Source organism: Micropterus dolomieu, linkage group LG13 (assembly GCF_021292245.1).
Source record: "Micropterus dolomieu isolate WLL.071019.BEF.003 ecotype Adirondacks linkage group LG13, ASM2129224v1, whole genome shotgun sequence".
In the NCBI taxonomy this organism is placed as follows: Eukaryota; Metazoa; Chordata; class Actinopteri; order Centrarchiformes; family Centrarchidae; genus Micropterus; species Micropterus dolomieu.
The window spans coordinates 11768968-11781023 of NC_060162.1; positions in this window are offsets into that span (position 1 = coordinate 11768968).

A 12056-nucleotide genomic window follows, 5' to 3' on the forward strand; every position below is an offset into this window, starting at 1 on the left:
AGTTACACATACCTCATGAGAGACATTCCTGTGGTCTCAAGAATATGGACAATGTACTGATACTGACAAGTACTGATTTTATTTTATTTTATTTTTTCATTTTCTTTTATATGTATGCATATATATAGGGCCATAGTATATGTACTATCAATAACAACAGATGTAACGTGATTGTCATTTATAATATTTAAACCTGGATTAATAGTCCATTACTTTGGTCATATTGCAAAGTGGATCTTTCTATTATTCATTTAATATATGCTTAGTGTTTTAAGATAAGATAACTTTATTAATCCCCCATGGGGGAAATGTAGGGCAACATAGCAGCACAAAGGGATATAAAAGAACAGATACATGTTTGTAGAACTATCAACACACTATTTACACTATACAATCAATAATAATTATTTACAACCATTTACAGCCAGATAAATGTAAAGAATAATTTTTCAGCAACTGATAATGCCAAGTTTTCAAACAGGGGAGAACAAAATTGTTAACTTTTATGCCTTCTTAGGAAAGAAATTATAACAACGAAACTAGTTAAGACAGAATGTGCTGGGGTGGGTGGAGTAAGCATTGAGCCACTGACATCCGACTACAGCCCCCTGAACCGAAAACTATAAAGCCAGGAGTGGCCACAGGATCTGTCTATTTTAGTAGTTTTAAACCCTCTTTAAGATTTCTTCAAGTCTTTGGTCTTCTTCTGTTTCTTCTTCTTTGTGACCTCTCTCCCTCTGGCTGGGCCAGATACTTTTCCTGTGATTTTGGGGTTGATGCTAGATGCTACTACTAAAGATAATTTAGCTTTAGATCAGAAAGCATCTTCGTAAATATTTTGCTCATTCTTTCCTCGAATGACCTCTCAGCTGTTGAACAGTGTATAAAGATGATTTCACTGGTCAGTGCCAAAGTTATCCACTTATCTGTTTACACTGGTCCTCAATCATTTGTCAAATATTCACTGTATTTATAACATTCATGGCTGCATTTATGCATTTATTTGTGTGTCTAGTAGCTAGTAGTTGTGTGTGTGTGTGTGTGTGTGTGTGTGTGTGTGTGTGTGTGTGTGTGTGTGTGTGTGTGTGTGTGTGTTATAAATGTTTCACATATAAAGTGGTTGCTCTTTGTTTATGTCACTTTACATAGCCTATCTGTTCCCTTTCATCTCGTGCTACCTGCCTTCAGGTTAATTCCCTCAGAAAGCTAATTTGTGCATTATCTCTTAGCTGATCAAGAGACAAGGCTTAGTTTGAAGCTGAGCTAAATGTTAACAAGGCCTATATGTTAATGGTGGAGCATGTTAATTAAATTACTGCTCCTTCAAAACGTATTCACTACGTATTTTAATAGTCATATGTAGGCTATTTGCTACACATGTGAGGGAACGCAGAAAAGCAAAAGCTGCAAAAGAAAGTGTAGATTATCACTAAAAACAAAATATATGGTAATCATCAGTTAGTCTGCTGTCTTGCTCTGCTGTTTGGATCATAATTTTAATTTGTCTGACAGCACACAGAAACTTAAAGGAAGTGCTGACACTACAACATTCATTAACCAGATTAACCATGTGACCACCAGTTCAACCAGAACACTATTCATGTTTATGCAATAACATGTGAAAGCACAATTTATGTGGTTTATCCTTTTTGAACTCCTGTGTATTTCTCTTGTCGGTACAATGATGTCTGATTCACTGCAACATCTGTGGTTTTAAAATAACTATAAAAAGCATATTCAAACCATGTATTTAAAAAAACGCTACATACAAGTTGCCGTGTTGGTTGCACTGTACATAATTTGACATGAACACCCAACAATGTGCAAACTAGTTATTGCTGTAAATTATCATATAATAGAGTAATATATGGATCGTAATGGATGGTGTTAACTAAAAACTGTTAAAGTACTGTTTACTAGGTCAATGCGCAGGAGACTATGTTGAAATATGAACTATGTGTGAGCTATATTATGTCTCTTATACAGCTGTCTTCTGGCCAGTTTGAGCATGACACCTGGTGGTGGCTCCATATTAACTTTTTCTTTATGTATGACTCCTTTTTTACCTTTAAAGGGAGAGTAGGTGATTCAGCAGAAGGATTGTTGATATTTGAACTCACCTGCCAAACACATACACCCCTTCAGTGCACCCTCGGAAGCTCCGTATTGAAACACCTTCACTCATGCTTGGTCAAATATATTTGTTCTCTGTTTATACTCTTCATACCTTTCCCTGTTTCTAGGTCATCTCTCCTTCTTCACAGTGCCTGGAGTCCAGCACGTTCAAATGTGCTGGTGTATAGAACTCTCTCTCTCACTGACCCCCTGTTGCTGATTGGCTGGAACAATGTTGTGTGGCAAGGTCCACACCACTTTCTTTGTTTTCCATTTACAGAGCCAGGGCTGTGTAGAAAAACCAGATTGTTTTTCAGAGCACACATAAAACAGAAAACTAGCAAACTGTGAGGAAATATTCACTGAATTGTCCCTTTAACATTTTACCTTTAATTATGATTGAATCAGATCTAATAATAATTGTTGTGTTACAGTAAGGTTTATTAGCACAATAGTAGCTCCACCTGCTACAGTTACTGGAACGTCCATCCTCATTTTATTTCTGGAAAAAGCCTTTTTGTTGCCATGGTTTGACTTAACATCTGAAAATACACTTAGATCGAAGCATTTACAATTTCTTTTTTTAACAGATACAGTTGGTTACATGAATAAACCTTTAAAATGGGGCTCCCTCATGAAGAGGGAATATATTGCACATCACCTTCTTCTGATAAGCACTCTGCATGCAGCTCCAAAAAGTTGTGGTCACCTTAATGTGAAACTAAAACTTTTTCTAGCACGTGCGGCAGTAATTATGACATTTGGTGTAACAGTGAATAACCAGATATCAATCTTACAACACTAATGCATATATATTTTGGAAGGAGCTCCTGGATGTTTAAATTACCATCTCAGTATGTTTGTTTTTTTTTTTGATCATTTCAATCAGATTCACAGAAGCTTTAATTTGAAGTTAGAGCCACTAGATGGCAGCAGTCAGCCAAACTTTACATACTGTACATCAATCATCACTATGATGACTTGTGTTCTCATAAAATCATACAGCAATATGACCATCCACAGTCGAATATTCAGTAATATCATATTCATATTTAGTGTGTCTCTTGTTCAAAAAAGATTAATAAGCTAGAGAATGGTCAATCTGTATGCAGAAGAGAAAAGGAAGATATAGTTGACAAAGTGAGTCGAACTTTGGGCTTAATTGAGGTGCTGACCAGTGAAAACTGCCAGTGTTCACCTTTTTGTGACCTTGTCTTATATCCTTGCTACAAACAGAGGTGCAACAAGTACTCAGTACTCTTGTACTTAAGTGAAAGTAGCAATACCACACTGTAAGAATACTTACAAGTTACGTTAAGTAAAAGTCACTTCAGTCAAAGTACAAAAGTTCTGCAATCAATATATAACTAAAACTAAACGTAGCCTACTCATTATGCAGAATGGCTGTTTAAGGCGCAACTACTGTATGTACTTATGTACAAAGGTTTGCCTTATCTATAATATTATATATAATATTAGCATAATTTATATTATAAGACATTGTATTGTTAATCTGAATCTGTAGACTAGCTAGTAACTTCAGTTAAGAAATAAATGTAGTGGAGTGGTAAAAATATAAAGTAGCAGAAAATAGAAATAGTACACATACCTCAAAATTGTACTTAAGAACAGTCCTTGAGTGAATGTACTTTAATTTAAGTAATGTTACTTTCCAACACTTACAACTGTGATGGAAGCTAATGTTGAAGGAGATGGACTGACAAATATCTAAAGGACCTAATGTAGAAAACTCCTAACGTGGTGATGATGTAACCACGTATTTTAAACCAACATCACAGTGAAACTTCACCTGAAACCACTCCTGTGTTTGTGTTGGTAACAGTGTACTGAGATGTGTATCAGCTTGTTGAAAACCTCTGACGTGTACAGTATGTCGTCACTGAAGGCTGCCCATTATTTCTAGGGCCTTTATAGGACCATGGGTCTTTCAGGTTCAAGGCTCAGTGCTCGTTAATGATTTCAACACTTACACACAAACACACACACATACACTACTCCACCCTCTGTCGTCCGAGCACTTCTCATCAGTATTCTCCCAGTGGTGTAGGAATAAACTGTGTTTACAGCGCCGACAGCACAGGGACATCTTCTCATTCCGCAGATTTCTGGGGCCCACCTCAAAGCCCCAGAGGCTAAAACTGGGGATTTCAAAACAACTGGAATCTTTATTCAGTTATATCCCCAGTGCTGTCTTCTCAGGGGGAGTCAGGCAGGGGTGAAGGTTGTGCTGGTGTTTCTAATAAAAATGTACACGGAGAATTTGCTGGAACAGATCCCGCTACATTCACGTCAAACAATTGAAGGGCAGGTAAAGCTATTCAATGGAATGAAAAGAAACAGGCTTGCATGGGTGAAGAGGTGCTGGCAACCATAAATAAACCACAACAATTTGGCTTGTTTGTGCAGATTTCTGGTTAACATTCTTCCACTTTTTAAATAGCAAAATAATCATGCAGCAACATAGTAAAACATCTCAAATCATCTATGGCTTCTATGCTTTAACTGTTTTCTACTCTATCTCTGGTGGATGGTTAGTGTAATATGCATCATTAGATAGTGATTAATAGCAACATGACTCTCTGACATTGGTGTCACATGGCCTTGCCAATTGAGAAAAAAAGTTTAGTGTTTATATGTTTATTGGTTTGCATGATCTCACCACCTGTGTTTTCTGTGTGAGAGACCATGCTATGGAAAACACTGGTGAAAGCAGTCAGGGCAACATTACCTGACTCCATCCATCCAGTGATCCATATGTTTATACAGGTCATTTTATAAAGTAAACAAACTAATTCACAAAAAACTGACTTTCTTTAGACAGCTGAAGATCATTTTTCAGCTTGTTTATTATGGTGTGTTTACCTGCATTAATTGCTTTCTTTTAGGCCACTTGGGGGGAGTGCATTGATATATTGTCACTTTGTGAAGTTAGTATGGTGAAGATGTTAGCAAACAGCTGTCTATTTATACATCCAGCAGACATGAGCAAAGTAAAAATTAATTTGAGTCGTGTTCATGTCCACCCAATATTCCCTTCCTAAGTATGCCTGTCTACATGGGCAAAACCCAACAGAGTAAAGTTGCGGGCCATAAAAGCAAAACAATGAGTCGAAAGATGCTAAAATGGCTGTTGAACTGTAAGGAACTGCAATGTTTATAGATAGATAGATAGATAGATTAAAGCAGCAATAAAGGCGATGTTTGATATTTTAGTATACTAGTATGTATGAATAAAATTAAGCCTTATGTCATCATCATTTGACAGTCATCTGTTCTGTTAGAGTTAATGGGTGGTAACAGACAAAAGATGCGTCAGAAGACAGCAAAGGAAAATACATGTTTTTGGTTTTACTTTAAAGAAGAAAATGAACGATAGTGAGTGCACTGTTGTTCAGTTGTCATTCAAGTGCCAAAGTTCATGTGAAATTCTCCTGAACATGTAAGTACGCAACTTGACAACACGAAACATGTCACATGTAGCTCTGTGCTGTAAACAGTGTAAATGGTCTGCATGTTGTTGTGTAGAAGTGTAGCAACAGAGCAAATTCCTTGGTATGGTGAGCAAGATGCAGGATACAAGCCCATTAATCAAACTGAACCATTGAGCGGCTCCATTATTTGTGTGTATGTGTGTGACTTTCCCTCTCTCTCTGCTCTGCAGTAAATTACTTTCATACTAATATAAACTTGTACACACAGGATTTTTTCCCATCGACACAGGCCAAAAACTCAAGCAGAAGGCCACGGTCAGGGTCATGGTTACACAATCATTTGAACACTGAAAGTATGTTTAATGTAATAACTTTGGTTCTCAGATGTCGTTTCCTCAAAACATATTAAAATGACATTCATTCATTTAGCTGACACTTTTATCCAAAGCAACTTACAATTGCTATATATGTCAGAGGTTGCACGCTTCAGGAGCAACTAGGGGTTAAGTGTCTTGCACATGGACACATTGGTCATAGTGGGGTATTGAACCCCTGTCTCTCACACCAAAGGGATGCATCTTAGCCACTGCACCATTCACTGCACCATCCCAAAAACCTCAGACTTCTACCAAAGGAAGACTAAAAATAAACAGACCAAAAGTGCCAGGTTACATTTCAGCACAGTAAGCGCAAGCTATGTCTTCTTATTCATATCCCATGTTTGTCCATAACTGAGCTTCCATCTGATACTTGATTCTGACATTGCTTCCCAGCTGTGGTGGATTTCTGCTCCATGCCTTCTTGGACTCTTGTGAATCATTCATTGAAATGGCTTTTAATTATAGCTCGAAACCCTAATCTTCCTAAACTGCCTGCTTATGGTTCTGCAAACAATTATGCTTCAAAGTTGAACACTATTGTCAGTGATGTGTTGTGACAAGAGCAAATACATTTACGGTCCATGACAACATGTAGCTCAGTGTAAAATGCACGATTGTTTAGTTCCCTAAATTTTATCTTACTTTATACTCGTACTCTACAACATTTCAGTGGGAAACATTTATTACTATTTTCACTCAGCTACATTTATTTGACAGAAATAGTTACTAGTTACTTTACAGATTAAGATTTTACAGAATAAATTATATGATAAGATTATAAATGAACACACATTGTTGTGACCCCTTAAAACAGTGTCTAGTTGAGGCTCCTCATCATGTTTCAGATGTCCATGAGCTTGTTAGCAGTTCCACCAAAAAGACTTCTCACACAGTTTTATAAATATTTATAAAACTGTTTGAGGCAAAAAAGCAGTAGTTAGAGAAAAGTCTAAATCATGAAAACAGACTTGTGTAACAGAACTTTGTTTTTCTTTCCTCAGCCATTAATCATCTCACAAACCCTCAGATTTATCATGTGACCCTTTGGAGGGGCCTGACGACTAGGCTAGTCCACTAGATTGAAACACATAAGTCAACTAACTAACACGTAAGTAAACTAACCTCAACAGTAAAATCAGTCACAGTACATATATACATCAGTCACAGTTTAATATTATCATATATAATAATGTATCAGCCCCAGGGGCCGTTTTACTGCAGAAAATGTGCTTTTACTTTGATACTTTAAGTACATTTTACTGATTATACTTATGTACTTTTACTTTTGAATGAAGGACTTTTACTTGTATTTAAGTGCTTTTACATTATGCTACTGGTACTTTTACAGAAGTAAAAGATAAGCGTACTTCTTCCACCACTGTGATAAAGTATTGTAAAGATTTTAATCCAGCCCTGCCTATAAACTCTGAAAGCCACAGCAAGCTAAACAGTGTCACAGAGATTTGTTTACATCAACATCCATCCCAGGCCTGGTGACTCAGGCGCTGTGACACGTCACCTTCAAATGTTAATCCCCAGCAACACCGCTTAAAACAGAAACTAACACCAAAATGCCTTGGAACAAGCGGTGAAATTTTTGTGGTTAGCTTAATATGTCAAGCGATAGCGACGTGACTATAGAGTTACAGCTGGGTGGGGCAGTTATATTGGACCTGTGGTATACCTGGTTATGTTTGTTTCCACTGAACTTTCTTTACACAAACACACGAGCAATTCTTGTTGGGATCAACTTCCCAGAAGAAGAATAACAGCAACAGCAACAATGTTCCAGCTACAAACACAAACGTCAGCTGCAACACAGCGTGATAATGCTTTGTTTATTTCAGCAGTGTGACAGACACCTGAGGTTCCTGTCACTCTCATGAGTCTCATGATCAGGCTTCCTCTACAGACACAAAGAAGATGGTTACACAAAGGGTCACTTGTCTTTATCCTCAACACCATGTTTATATGAAAACAGAAGTGCTGCCCTCATAATGACAAAAAAGGGTCAAAAAGGGTTCAGGAACAGTTCCTTCAAGTAATTCCTCCCCTCCCCCTCTCCTGGACACATCCAGCTGAATAAAAACCACTGAAACTGGTTTCAGTCAGATAGGCAGTAGCAACATTGTTCTGGGCAGCATCAACAATGATTTGAAATACTTAAAGTGCAGATGTTAACTGTAGCAAACACCATTCCTGTGCTATAGCCACAAGCATATTAATCATTTCACCCTCACTAATCAGACACAGAGTATTGGACGTTTTTTCCAAAATAAAATGGCTTTAAATATTAAAAATGTGCTTTATCACAGAGTGAGAGCTCCTCATTGCACACTTTATCCAATACCTAAAAATAGAAATGAAGCCTAAGGCTGCTGTTTAACCACATTCACAAACACTATTTAAGTTGAAGTACAGTAACACCAACATAATCCATCGTAAATGACCTTTCTAAAATATAAGTGTGTTAAATATCTGGATTGCTCATTTGCATTTCACGCTTCCTTTATAATTATTTTTGATGAGTGCTCCAGATTGTAGTAATGGGATAATACAATAATGCTGCCTTTCAATCTTATCAGACAGTCATTGCCTAAACTGAGGCTTATCTCTTGCTGTGTTGACACAGAACAAGAACAGCTATGGGGCTGACTGCATGGCCGGAAAGCCTGACTATGCATTATGTATATTTGTGCAAGAAAACCTGGAGGGTGTGTTGTAGACTGTGTAAATATAAATGTAAATAGCCTACATAGCTTTTCGGCTGCGGACACAGGTTCTTTTCCTTGAGATTCTTTCTCTATTTTGGTGCCTGATAGAGTAACTAAACCATCGTTCTGTTTCTTTGGCACTCTGAGGGGAAAGCTGCACTAATCAATATCTTATATTTTAACTAACAATGGATCAAATGATTATGTGATATGAATGGGGTCGGTTGCAGGGACAAACCCGCAGATAATTAACTCCTCATTTGACAGTTCCCCTCAGCTCTACAGAGTGTTTTAGCTGCTTGTTATTCATTGTTTTGGTTTTGTGGCCCTTAACTATTTTGGTTCACATTTACTGCTCTTATCAGCATTGCTTTCAGAAACTGGCTGATGTTTTCAATGAAAAACTTTTGGACACCAAAAAAGAACTAAAAGAGAGTTATTGTTGAACTGTCTATATGTTGCTTTCAACCCATTCATCTGTGTCAACAGGTTAGTAAGTGCCTTGCATTGCTGCAGTGTCTACTACAGTGTCTTTTTGGATACTGTGACCATGGAGGCCACTTTACCAGAAAGTGCTTTAAAATGAATCAAACAACTCAGGACTGTGAGACATGGGACAATGCAGTCTACAGCCCATTAAATATACATAGAAGGTCAGTCAGTGAGTCAGCTTGTTGTTTTCCGCCCCGGGAAACTATATGTATGTGGGTCATTGGCTGCCTCTGGGTCTGGCCGGAAAAACCTCTCACCCTCGAGACCTTTCCACAGTGCTCTCAGTTGCCAACTACACACACATGCACACACACACACACACCCACCCTAAACACACAAATGCACTGAATGCTATCTACAGCATCCTCAACCAAGTGTGTGTGCTGGTGTGTGTCAGCCTGACCACACAGTGATCCAGGGAGTCGTGTGGCTGGCGTCTTTCTGTGGTAAATTAGTAGTCATGTTATAAACAGATTATTTTAGTCTCTGATTACGTGCATACCAAATGATGGCTTAGCCTAAACACCAGTGACTCTGCCCAAGTGTCCTCTCTTTGATTACACAGCGGAGGTCTGGACGATAATTATTATGTTAAAGAAAGTTGCACAGAATGATTACCAAAAAGGATAAAGGTGCAGTGGAAAAGTTTGAGACACAAAGGGTTTTTACTCCTATTGCTAATCCGGGGTACCCGGGGTACAAACTCAAAGTGAAGGAGGTGGTTTGTGCAGTTTAATATAGACCTGGCTTTGCCGAAAACCTGCTACACTATAGCTCAGGTGATTTTTGTCCCTGATGTTCAGGTTACTATACCAATCATAGAAAAACATATTCAGTAATTTATTTGTAAGGCAAATACATAATTTTCAGGTCACTATCAATGACTGTTCCAAGATATTTTTTCATTATTTGATGAGGGTCTGAGAGGGTGGGAGGGATGATTTTCTTCTAAAATCAATGGCCATATCCTTGGTCTTTGTGGCATTTAATTGGAGGAAGGCCTCATCACAGCATTTGGCAAACTGATCTACCATCTGGCTCATGCTCAGACTCATGTTTATGGAGCTGATGGTAACAGCAAATTTCAGGATTTGCCTATCCCCATGCTGGCTTCTAAAGTCATTGGTGTAAAGAATGTAAAATAAAGAGGACAGGACACTGTCATGAGGTGAGCCAATGGAAGAAGAGCGCCACTCTGACAGAAAGCCATTCACTCTCACCCTCTGAGACCTGTATGTTAAAAAATCTACAGCCCACAAATTGACATCAAGTTGTAAATGAATTTAAAAATGTCCTACCTAAAACATGTGACTTTATATTCCACTACATACTCTACATTTTGCAGCTAGTTACTATGTACTTTTCAGATCATGAATTTACATTAAACTAACACGTAAGATGTGATAGATTTATAAAATACAATACATACAGTACAAAATTAAACCAGTGGTTGTCGACCTTTTTGGCCCCTTTCAAAATAGAGTGTCTTGTTGGGCCCCATGTCATGTTTCTGGTTCTAAGACATTACCCCTCCTAAACCTGTCACATGGTTTTATTTAAATAACTGTTTGAAGCCCAAAGAGGAAGAAACTACCTGATAGTTCACAAATGAATGCAAATTTGTTCTTCATTCCTGCCTCATTAATCATCTCAGGACCCCTCAGATTTGGAGGGAACCACTGGACAAAACTGTCTGATTGTACAAAGTAGTTCAAATCTCCTCCTCAACCAGCTACAACAGTAAAGTGCTGCTTACACATTGATGCATCAGCATTAACAATCTAATAATGTCAGATATGATAATAATAAATGAGTCAAAGGGGCCTAATGAGTACTTTTACATTCCTGTATTGGTACTGTTACTTAAGAAAAGCATCTCAGTAATTCTTCCTGCACCAATGTAAGTAATAATTGAAGCAGTTATAATGGACTCCTGATTGGTATCTGGAGTGCACAGTCAGATTTTCTCAAGATTTCTCTTTCTTTTTCCTTCTCCGGATGCAGCCGTGTGTGTTGATGAGGAGTGTTAAATGCTCCTGTGTGTCACACCAGGGTAATGCTGAGGATTATACACAGACCAGCTCAGTTTTTCTATTGGAGCTCTTCCAGTTATTAAAACAAATGGAAACACCTCTGCATGCATCATGCACTCAGACACAGAGGGGAAAAGGGTGGAGGGTGAACTTCTCCCTCTTTTCAAACCTCACTAGCCTCCTCTCTCTCATAAAAACACATGCGCACATGTGGACGTTCGCTTTGCTACCAGGCTACACCGTATCATTTTGGGAAGGCCAAATGTGGGTGTTGTCTGCTTCTGGTGAAACCACGGCACAGAGTTGGTTAGAGAAATGGCTGTGGCAATACCTTAATAGAAACTATGACTGTTTATGCTAGTCAGGGAGAGTAACGTGGAAAGAGAAGTGGCGTCTAGCAAAAGATTGCCTCACCCAAATCTGGCATCACCAAAATGGGACCTGATTTATACCCTCCTGTGTGTGTTTGTGTGTGTGTGCACCTCTGCTCTTTGGAAATAAGGGACTTGTGGATAACAGGGTAACATAAAAAAGTGAAGGTTTAAGACACGTGTAACAGTGAGAGGGAAAGCAGACATAAAACACAGTCTGGTGTTGTACAGGTCAAGCCGCTGCTGACCTTTCACAGTGACCTTTAACTTGTGGATCATCTTCTCTCACTGATAGTCAACAACATTGCACCCTGGGTATGCAGGCCATGTTGTTCCCATGACAGAACCCCTGGAACTTAAATTATCTAAAACGACATTTAACTTTTCATACCTTCTCATTTAAATAGATTGTTTTATAGTTTTAAGACGAGAAATTCTGGTCACACGTTGGAAGAACTAGTGTGATAGTTTGATATCCGTATTTAAAATCAGGACCCAA